We start from the raw sequence: 11,585 nt of genomic DNA on the forward strand, positions 1-11,585 counted from the left end.
AGCATAGCCTTCAGCTACGTCATTTGCTACAATCTAGCAAGGCGCCATTACCAATTACTATTGATGCTGTAAAACATGTACCGTCAAGAGCGATGTTCACCAATTATGGATTAAAGTTAAGTATTCCAGCAGCTACGTACGTTTTTTGCTAGTCTCATTTCCTTGTCCTGTTCCAGACCTCACGCCAGCCTGCGTGAGCTTAAACGCGTGCCTTTCGGCTTCCTCATAGTGGGTTGGCTGAATCGCCAATCCACAACAATTATAAAAACGGGACTTTCCGTCCGTTTATGCGCAGTAAGCCACATTTGTTTACGTTGAGCGTCAACTTCCAGTCTCTGCATAAGCGTCTATGTTCTACAGGTTTTCCTGCATTTTCCTACAATTTTCTAGCATTGTAACTTTTCTGTATACAGCCATATCATCCGCAGACAGCGTCATGGAGCTTCCGTCGACATCCGCCAGGTCATAGTACAGGGTGATCCAGCTTTTCCTACCTATAGATTTTATGCAACCCGCAACACCATCGAACACCACTTCCATAGTCTTCATATTCTCTCGCTCGCTACGTGCAAACTATTAGTCCTGCAGAAAAAATAAACAGGGCCCTTTTGTAGTAAATTTAATGAACTTACATTTTTTCCGGAATACGTTTCCCTAGAACCCGTAGCGAAAAAGCATGCGAATACAAAATAATCGCATTAAATTTTCTACAAAAAAAGTCCTGCTCATTTTTTTCTGTAAAACAATAATTAGCCAGTACAGAGCGAGAGAATTTTAAAATCTCGACTGTGAGCGCTAAAAGCGTTGCGGGTTGCACAAAACTCACAGGGGCAGCTAAAACACCCCATATACTACTTACTGGCCATTAAAATTGCTACACCAAGAAGAAATGCAGATGATAAACGGGTATTCATTGGACAGATATATTTTACTAGAACTGACATGTGGTTACATTTTCACGCAATTTGGGTACACAGATCCTGAGAAATCAGTACCCAGAACAACCACCTCTGGCCGTAATAACGGCCTTGATACGCCTGGGCATTGAGTCAAATCGAGCTTGGATGGCGTGTACAGGTACAGCTGCCCATGCAGCTTCAACACGACAGCACACTTCAAAACGAGTAGTGACTGGCGTATTGCGACGAGCCAGTTGCTCGGCCACCATTGACCACACGTTTTCAATTGGTGAGAGATCTGGAGAATGTGCTGGCCAGGGCAGCAGTCGAACGTTTTCTGTGTCCAGAAAGGCCAGTACAGGACCTGCAACATGCGGTCGTGCATTATCCTGCTGAAATATAAGGTTTCGCAGCGATTGAATGCAGGGTTAGAGCCACAGGTCGTAACACATCTGAAATGTAACGTCCACTGTTCAAAGGGCCGTCAATGCGAACAAGAGGTGACCGAGACGTGTAACCAATGGCACCCCATACCATCACGCCGGGTGGTACGGCAGTATGGCGATGACGAATACACGCTTTCATGTGCGCTCTCCGCGATGTCACCAAACACGGATGCGACCATCGTGATGCTGTAAACAGAACCCAGATTCATCCGAAAAAATGACGTTTTCTCATTCGTGCACCCAGGTTCGCCGTTGAGTACACCATCGCAGGTGCTTCTGTCTGTGACGCAGCGTCAAGGGTAACCGCAGCCATGGTCTCCGAGCTGATAGTCCATGCTGCTACAAACGTCGTCGAACTGTTCGTGCAGATGGTTGTTGTCTTGTAAACGTCCCCATCTGTTGACTCAGGGATCGAGACGTGGCTGCACGATCCGCTACAGCCATGCGGATAAGATGCTTGTCATCTCGACTGCTAGTGATACGAGGCCGTTGGGATCTAGCACGGCGTTCCGTATTACCCTCCTGAACCCACCGATTCCATATTCTGCTAATAGTCATTGGATCTCGACCAACGCGAGCAGCAATGTCGCGATACGATAAACCGCAATCGCGATTGGTTGCAATCTGACATTTATCAAAGTCGGAAACGTGATGGTACGCATTTCTCCTCCTTACACGAGGCATCACGACAACGTTTTACCAGGCAGCACCGGTCAACGGCTGTTTGTATATGAGAAATCGGTTAGAAACTTTCCTCATGTCGGCACGTTGTAGGTGTCGCCACCGGTGCCAACCTTGTGTGAATGCTCTGAAAAGCATATCACAGCATCTTCCTGTCAGTTAAATTTCGCGTCTGTAACACGTAATCTTCATGGTGTAGCAATTTTAATGGCCAGTAGTGTATACTGCCGCAATTTTTGTTGCATGCAAGATATATATATAGTGATTAGCGTCGTTGGCTGTAAAACTGCTGGTCGCTAGTTGAAACCTGACTGCCATCAATTATTTGTTATTTAGTATTTATCTTTCAGGAAGGTTTCGAAATTTCTTTAGTGTGCAATGTTTGCTTGTTGTGAAATATTCAATGTCTGTATGAAAGGGAGCACTCTCTGTCCTGGAGTTCATATCTGTTCTGGCTGTGTGTTGGTGTCTGTAATAAGCGTGCTTTGATTTCTAAGTGCTGTACGTCACTGACGACCCTGGATTCGGATTTGGTCTTATGACGTAGCATGGTTCTGGGAAGACGCCGGATACTTCGAAACTTGTACATCACCATGGCTCCAATTAGGCAATGTAAAAACTGTCGGCCGGCCACTGTGGCCGAGCGGTTCTATGTGCTTCAGTCTGGAACCGTGCTGCTGCTACGGTCGCAGGTTCGAATCCTGCCTCGTGCATGGATGTGTGTGATGTCCTTAGGTTAGTTAGCTTTAAGTAGTTATATGTCTAGGGGACTGGTGACGTCAGATGTTAAGTCCCATGGTGCCTAGAGCCATTTGAACCATTTTTTAAAAACTGTCGCCTTGAATGGGAACCGCTTTTCCCCTTTCACTGGCGTCCACTTTCTACAGAACAGCAGGTCGTGTTTTGTGCACATAATTTCATCGTATTTCGGTACCGTGGTACCAGTGTGTCCTGGAGAAGGGATAGACAAACTGTGTTATTTTATTTTTCAGTGCACATCACTTACTAATCATGAAGTCCGTTATTGCCTTAGTGATATTTTTTATGTTTTTCATTTTTGTTTTCTTCTGGTGGTTGGTTTCTGGTGTTGAATGGCTTGGAGTGTGTCGTCTGCTCAGGTGATAGATGAAGCTTTCATAGGTGCTGCCTCTGAAGCCCCAAGCCAACTTAAGTTATCTTCCAAGCAGGGCAAAGCAGGAACCAGGGGTTAAAGATGTGTACCGTTCTGCAGGTGTGACAGGCCATGGTTGGTAGGAAGTCCACCCCCACCCCCTCTCCGCCACATGCCGGATGGGAACAGGTCGCTGCTGTCGCCGTATTAGGCACTCGGAAGCAGGCGCTGGAGATGGGCAGTTGACTTTGGTATGTGCTCCGCAAATTTTGCTGACGACTGGGGTATTGTACACGGAATATTTAGGTTGAATTACACCCTACTTCATTCCTCTTTAGTAAATATTAAGTGATTTTTTAAATTTACTTGCATAGGAAAGTTTAATAGTAAATACTTAATGAATCAGATGCCTTTGTCTTAAAGAAAGCGTATACTTTGAAGCCAGGCTTGCTAATGATTTCTGCGTGTGCTAGTCTTAAGAAAAAAATGGCTCTGAGCACTATGGGACTCAACATCTTAGGTCATAAGTCCCCTAGAACTTAGAACTACTTAAACCTCACTAACCTAAGGACATCACACACACCCATGCCCGACGCAGGATTCGAACCTGCGACCGTAGCAGTCCCGCGGTTCCGGACTGCAGCGCCAGAACCGCTAGACCACCGCGGCCGGCGCTAGTCTTAAGAGGAGATTATCTGTGTGTGGAGTGTAGAATTAAGCCGAGTCTACTCGCATGTGAAATCATTTATACGGACAAGCACGTATACATGATGAGTACACACTATTCTCGTTGTCTGTGGCGGACCTCGTGACCGCTGGGTGTAATGACAATAATTGTGGAGAAAGCGTGCTTGATTGTTAAGAGTGTCCACATTCCTCTTATACTGTTCCTTTCGTCTTCAAATCTTAGGACACGTAGACGATATTAGCGAGGTGGTATTTGAGTACGTGCGAATGTTTAATTGAGGGCACATCCTTTTCCCTCTCCTTGTGCAGAAGAACATTGCGTTTGAGACCAATCGTTTTATGGAGAAAGTGAATAAACGTATTGTTTCCCAGCAAAAGTGGGATTTGGTAAAATAATCGTCAATAGTTTACGATATACGAAGGAGACCAGTAGTTTTAGTAGACAAAAAATGAGAGAGTTATCTGTTTCTCCCCAAGAGTGAATTTACTGTGTAAATAAATGTTGAAAGTTTTCAAAGAAGATGGAGGGACGTACGTTTTGATTTGCAAACCATACCTTACACCACTTCCACCATTTTGTACGGCGATGGCCGCCATTATCAACATGGCAAGGCCAGTACACGCCATGAGCGTGGAATAAGAGCGATGTGGACAATCCAATAATACAATGAGTGGCTCACTTTGCGTAACTTCCATTGATGTAAATTCACTTACGCGTTATCCGTTGTGCTACTTAGCTTTTGACCAATACGTAGTAATGAATTCACTTAGGCCCGTTATTTTCCGTTCCCATGGTCAGCACATTCAGGAAACCATTGGACACCAGAACAGCGGGAAGGCCGCTGCACATCAGGCATCCATCAGTATTTTCTGGAGATGCTGATCAGGACTCGAGGAAATGGCTGAAAGGATTCGATGGACTCACCAAACACAACATGGGGATGACTTGATGTGTAAGGTAAGCCATATTTGCACTTTTACGTGTGTGTGTGTGTGTGTGTGTGTGTGTGTGTGAGTGTGTGGTTTACGGGCATTCAGCGAAGAGATTATCAGCGTTTACACTTTTATACTTTTTCATGAACAGCACAGCCCAGCAGTGGTTCGTGAACAATAAAGAGACGCTCGATGGGTGGCGGAAATTCCAGGTGATTGTTGACTATCAACACCAAGTCCGCTTAGCGGAAGAAGAATTGAAGAACAGAGTACAACCTCATGAGAAAACGATACAGTCTTACATGCAGATTTTTTTTGGCCCTATGCCTAATATGGCAGTTGTCGACAAAATGTCACGTTTGATGAAACGAGTCGCAAGAAGACATGTACCATGCTCTTCTGGTAAAGGATGTTACGATGACACAGGAATTCATCAAGTGGTGCCAATGCATCTAGAAGATGCAACAGAAAAAAAAATAGATTCGAACAAAAGAGGTATGACCGACTTCCGAATGTGGTCCCGATGGCAGCTGTAGGTGAACGCCATGACCCCATCTCTCTCATGTGGCAGGCACTCGGACCGAGTAGACAAGGCCATGAATGTCGACCCCATCCGGGAGTAGAAAAGAGGCAGCAGTCACAGGAGGTACATACATCAGGAGATAACATAGAATATTGAAGAAGAAATGCATCTGTCAGTAACTCCAACCTTCGACACCAGTCGAACGCTTCAGGAAGAATGCACTCGACCAAAAGAGTCTTAAGCTGCAGCCGTCAAACGACAACTTAGCATCCGACCAACGCAGGCCCAACGAACTCCTCCGCTAAATATAACGCTTCGCAGATGAATAGACATTTGGCGAAGAGAAGAGAACACGCTGGCATGATTCCACTTTGGACGCCCATGACACACTGTACGCTTCTGCAGAGAAAGAAGACGAATTTTCGACGACTACAACGCCGCGAGATGTCAACCATCACAACAGTTCTACTCACGTCAGCAGCCGGCCGCTGTGACCGAGCGGTTCTAGGCGCTTCAGTCCGGAACCGCGCTGTTGCTGCGGTCGCAGGTTCGAATCCCGCCTCGGGCATGGATGTTAGGTTTAAGTTGTTCTAAGTCTAGGGGACTGATGACCTCAGATGTTCAGCCCCATAGTGCTTAGAGCCATTTGAACCATTTGAACTCACGTCAGCTAGCGACGGTAACTGTTAGGCCACACTGCATGCAAAACGGATCGCGGCATTGCTTATTGCGAAAAGTAATAGTTCTGTAACACTCCCTTTGGGTAGCCTGGGGTTATTCTTACGTCTATTCGTTTTATGCATTGACCTCTATTCGCCTTATACGTTGATCCCTCTTCCGAAATTTCCTTTCACTTCCTTCACTGCTTCTTCCTAGTATAAGTTTAACAACTGTGCTGATAAGTAACAGTTCTGCCCTACACATTACTTGACGCGAACTTCAATTTCTTTGTCTTCCTCTTTTATTAATTCGTTTTTACTTTTTGTATACGTTTTTTCTGAACGTAATTCACAAGGTGTTTTCCGTACAAAGTACGGAAAACACCTTGCCCTGGGACTGCAAACGCATTATTCCGCATTAAACTGACACAATACTTCTCTAGGTCAACAATGGTTGAAGGTATTCCGATTTTTCTTTATTCTTCTTTCTATTACCAAACGCCTCATCAAAAGTCGAGATTGCTTCTCTGAAATCTTCTCCTTGTCAGAAATCGGAACCTTGTTTAATAATTACCTCTTTAATGCTCACTCAATAACGATTTATCTAATGAAGTTTCTTCATTTTCACTAATCATTCAAATGAGATATTGTTTAATGGAAAGTTGGGATGCTCAAGATTAAAAGTGAAAATGGCTAGAATAATGGGAGGGCGAGCACAATCGCGAGACCGCTTTGAGTAGCACGCGTACAGAGACAGATACGCTGTTTGAGCTTTGCCGTCGTGGACAAAGGCAGAAGAGGGATCAATACACTCCGCAGTTGACGGTCGCCCGATTCGTTTGCGTTTCGGGAGCTCTCTGCCTGTGCGCCTGTGCACGGGCAAACATTTTGCCGCCTGCGAGAAGTAGGACAATGCGAGCCAGACTCCAGATATCACTTTCAGGTGTTGTCTCTCAGCGGTATAACTTAACGATCTTTCACCGTAGCTGTAACTGTAGCAGTTTAAGGTTACTGATGTAGCTTACACACTAGCCATTCCGGTGATCCCTTCAACACTGTAACAGCCTGTCATCTGTTACACAGAGAACTTGGTATCGAAAAGATGCACCGACAGTTTTTCCAAAGTATGAGTAAACAAAAAGAATCTGTAAGATATTCTGATAAAAAATTTCTTATCTTCGTGCAGTTCTTGTAGTTCGTTACTATCGCAGTCACCTGTGGACCTAAATTAAGGGAAAAAACGACGCACAACTTTACTGCTAGCAGATACCCTGTGGGACAGCCACATCTTCGGGACGAGCAGTCCTTTCTGAACTGTCGCTTTTACCAAGGCGTCAAGTCAGCTGATTCTTAATACGTTTGGATTCGCCTGTTCATCACTCTGAAAGGACCTGTGTGGAAGCTAAAACAGGGGGAGAACTTTGTCATTAAGGCAGGTACTCTTCTCTCAGACTCTGACGCATGGCCGTCACCACATGAAATATTTTCTAACGTCGAAGGAATTCAGAGACGAGTCTGATGTAACGTCGAGGGAATTCAACAAGTCTCTTATTGGGTATTTGTTCCTGAACTGGCAGCATCTCCTGGTACCGGAAACTAAGTGGAGAGAGAAGTCGAGCTAGCAAAACCTGTTCTGTTTGTCATGCTTTCTGCAGTGGAAGCCAAGATGTCTCTGATAACACGCTATCAGACTACTGTGTCTCCGACAGCAACAGCAGCACAAATTTATGAATTGCTTTCGACGTTGCCTTTTTTTTTGGGGGGGGGGGGGGTCATCAGTCTTCTGGTTGGTTTGATGGGGCCCGCCACGAATTCCTCTGCTGTGCCATCCTCTTCGTCTCAGAGTAGCGCTTACAATCTGCATCCTCAGTTATTTGCTGGATGTATTCCAATCTTTGTCTTCCTCTATAGTTTTTGTCGTCTACAGTGCCTCATCCTGTCCCTTCCCCTTACCATGGCCTCCACATATTCCTTACCTTTCCGATTCTGCACAGAACCTCCTCATTCCTTACCTTATCAGACCACATTTTCAACATTCTTTTGTAGCACCACATCTCAAATGCTTCGATTCTCTTCTGTTCGGTTTTCCCACAGTCCGTGTTTCACTATCATACAATGCTGTACTCCAGACGTGCATTCTGAGAAATTTCTTCCTCAAATTAAGGCCTATGTTTGATACTAGCAGACTTCTCTTGGCGAGTAATGTCCTTTTGCCATTTCAAGTCTGCTTTTGATGTCCTCCTTGCTCCGACCATCATTGTTTATTTTACTGCCTAGGTAGTAGAATTCCTTAACTTCGTCTACTTCCTGGCCATCAATTCTGATGTTAAGTTTCTCGCCGTTCTCATTTCTGCTACTTGTCATTACTCATGTAGCTTTTACGGAATCACAATCTAGTCCTCCACAGAACTCCTCTAGCTCTTGTCCATGAAAGAACTAAATTCACGTGTACTTATGGCTTGGGATTGTGACCGTAGCGAGATCGCGATGGAATTGTCTGTCGATCGCGGCAGCTGAAAGCTGTGTTGACAGCTGTCGGTCGGCCGCATATGGCTGTTGTGAACTGTGCAGGCGATGGAATGGCAGGACAGTCTCCAGTTGCGAAGGCTCTGCGGAGATTGCCATCTGCTCGTTTTGCCGACGTGGTCCACAGAAAACCTCTGTTTGACACCACGTCGTCATCTCTTGTCTGGAGGGACGTGCCCACATCTGAAAGCAGTGTCGCGAGAAAGGATTTGTATGTGGTACATCGGTGGAAGGTTAGCCTTATACTTCTAACGAATAGGTTTGAGGTATTTCCTCCTGCTGACAGTAAGACAGAGGCAGCAAGTGCAGCCTTTCCTGCGCTTGCAGCGGTCTCTCCCACGTCGCGGTCAACGCACCCACATAGAGGAAAGAAGTGGCTGTTGGTGGCAGGCAGTTGAGCGAGTGGTGGATGCTCTTAGGTTGCTTTCACCATGGCACCGACATAGGTCGCCAGGTGCCGACGCCAGAGGCCGGCCGATAACATCGGCCGACAGCTTGGTTACAGTGCGTCCGATCTCCTTCGTCAGTTTGTGGTAGGGTCAAGGAAGTTACGTTAGCTTAGAATCTTTCCTATCAAGGAGATCAGGACCTGTTTTAATCTCCCTGAGGTGGTTGGATGCCACGATGTGTCTGTGCCTGGAAACGAGCGTTGCACTGCGGCCTTTGTTAGTAAAAAGACGTCGACCGCATGTTAATGAGCTATATCTGTCTCAAGAAGAATGAGACTTAAACTATACACTCTTTAGTCAGTTACTGGAATAACCGGAGAAGATTAATAACCGGACAAGTCTTACGAATAGATGAGCTGGAGAGAAAAAGTTGCGTTACGTTCTCGAGATGATTCGTGGCGACGTTGAAAAGTAAGATTGCAAACTCCCTTTACAACATGAAATAAATTCAGAAAAACAGACGTATGTCAGCCTTCAACGACTATCGTTTAGCATATATGTGAAAGACAAACATACGATAGATTTTAAGTAAGATACTCTGGTCATCTAAAGTACTGAAGCCGGCCCGTGTGACCGAGCGGTTCTAGGCGCTTCCGTCTGGAACCGCGCCACCGTCAGGTGGCTTGCGGAGTATGGGTGTAGATGTAGATGTAGAATTTCGTTTCCATTTTTGTGGCGACGAACACGCTGAAGTCATTTCTTCAGGTTCCTGAGGGTAGGACAACATACTTCAGAGGTGATCGTTGCACCATGAGGGAGGATACCAAACATAAGATCCCCTTCAGAGTCCCATGACTTTACCTGTTGAGGGTGCGGCTTTCAACGTTTTCTTCAGAGGAGAGGTGTTGTGGCGCAACTCCATGGATTGCCATTTTGTTTCCGATTCGAAATCATGTACCCATGTTTCGTCGCCTGTGACGATGTTCGAAAAAACATCTTCACGCTCAGCCTCTTAACGAGCAAGCAACTCCACACAGATGGTCCTTCGGAGCTCTTTATGGTCTTCTGTTAGGTGGCAAGAAACCCGGTGGGCACACTTCTGAGTACACCAAGTAATGTACGAGTGTGTCCGCACTACCAACAGAGACGTCGAGTTGAGCAGGAAGGTATTTGATTGTGATCCGACGATCACCTCGAATGAGTGTCCACACGTTCCAATGTTGCAGGAGTCACAGCTGTGTGCAGCCGGCGGCTGCGCGGGAGCTCGAATAGGTTTCTCTTGAATAAATCATCTAATTTTTCTGAAACTGTAATTTTATCATACATCATATCGTCGGATTTCTGTCCAATTCGGACAATTCCTTCGAAGTCCGCGTTTTTTCTTTTCTTATAGTGTAAGATTAAAAGTTTTCATATGGTTTCGCTAATTTGGCAGCTCACCATGCCTGACAAAGATTTTTCTGTGTTCCCAATACCAGTCCTAAACAACCAAGGACGCTCAACTCCCTCTCGACTCTATTAAAGAGATTAATTAACGGAAACGCAACACAACGATATTGTCGTAAACATTCGGACTACGCCACGCATCCCACGCCGACTACATCAGCACTAAAGCTTGAATCCTCCTCTGTACTTATGTTTTAGCTGACAGTAAGAATACAAAAACTGTTATTTCGTGCTGGGAACGAATTCTGAGCCTCATGACAGGAAATTTCGGAAAGTACAGCGTCAGCTTGACGCAGAAGAAGGGACTCAGATTTCGACCACATCAGAACCAGGAGTTGCATTACTCTGTGTGGTAAATCGGTAGTACGTTCCAGTTGGAACTTCAAATTATTCGCTTTTGTGCCCTCAAGACTTGTGGAAAATTCGCTGATAAGACGCAATGTGTACAGTTTATTCAGCGGTTTCGCGGGCTTTCCCAATTTCTTGATTGCATTTCTGAGAACTTGTATTACTTACAGTTGTGGATGCTGGTAGAGTGTTTTCGTGAGTTAGTCGCCTGTATTTATTTGTGGTCTGAGGAATAGTTGGGACACATCAGCCCTCAGAACAAAAGTTTTACAATGTGACCCTCACTACAGTTGTAATGGCACTCAGAAATGAAGTTACAGACATTAATACTTTGTTTTAAGGACACTTGGTGAATTGCTTCGTTGTTAATACCAGTTCAGGTTCACAACAGCTATCAGTGAACAGTGTTTATGAATTTGCTTAAATAAACTTTCATTTTTATTACAAACTATTAGCCTTAAATACGGACATTTATAGTAGCGTGCCATTTCATTATTATTTTTTTGTGCCGTTGCAGAACATTGATTTAACACTGATTTAAAACTGAACTGTAATCAGTGGTTGCAGCCACCCTGTAGGCAATATAGAGCCATAGGCAGTAGTTTCGTTACTCTCCCCTTCAGCCACATTCCAGGGAAGCTTAATTTATTAATATCAGTATTAATGTTTGCATCGCATGAGAAAACTTAGTCAAGATATAACAAATTATGGTTAAAGCTGAAAGACGTTGTCCGGGTCTAGATCAATAAGTTGCAAGTAAGGCAATAAAAGACGGCAAAGACCAGCATTAATGTAACCTTACCATTTGAAGAATGTTGCGGAAGCAGAGACTATTGCACTCTTGCTACAGAAGTGACTGCAGAGAAACAGACAGAGAAAAGGTAATAGCAAATCGTGCGTATGTAAGCAGCGACATTCATGGATCCCATAATAATTT

Source organism: Schistocerca cancellata, chromosome 3, assembly GCF_023864275.1.
Source record: "Schistocerca cancellata isolate TAMUIC-IGC-003103 chromosome 3, iqSchCanc2.1, whole genome shotgun sequence".
Taxonomy (NCBI): domain Eukaryota; kingdom Metazoa; phylum Arthropoda; class Insecta; order Orthoptera; family Acrididae; genus Schistocerca; species Schistocerca cancellata.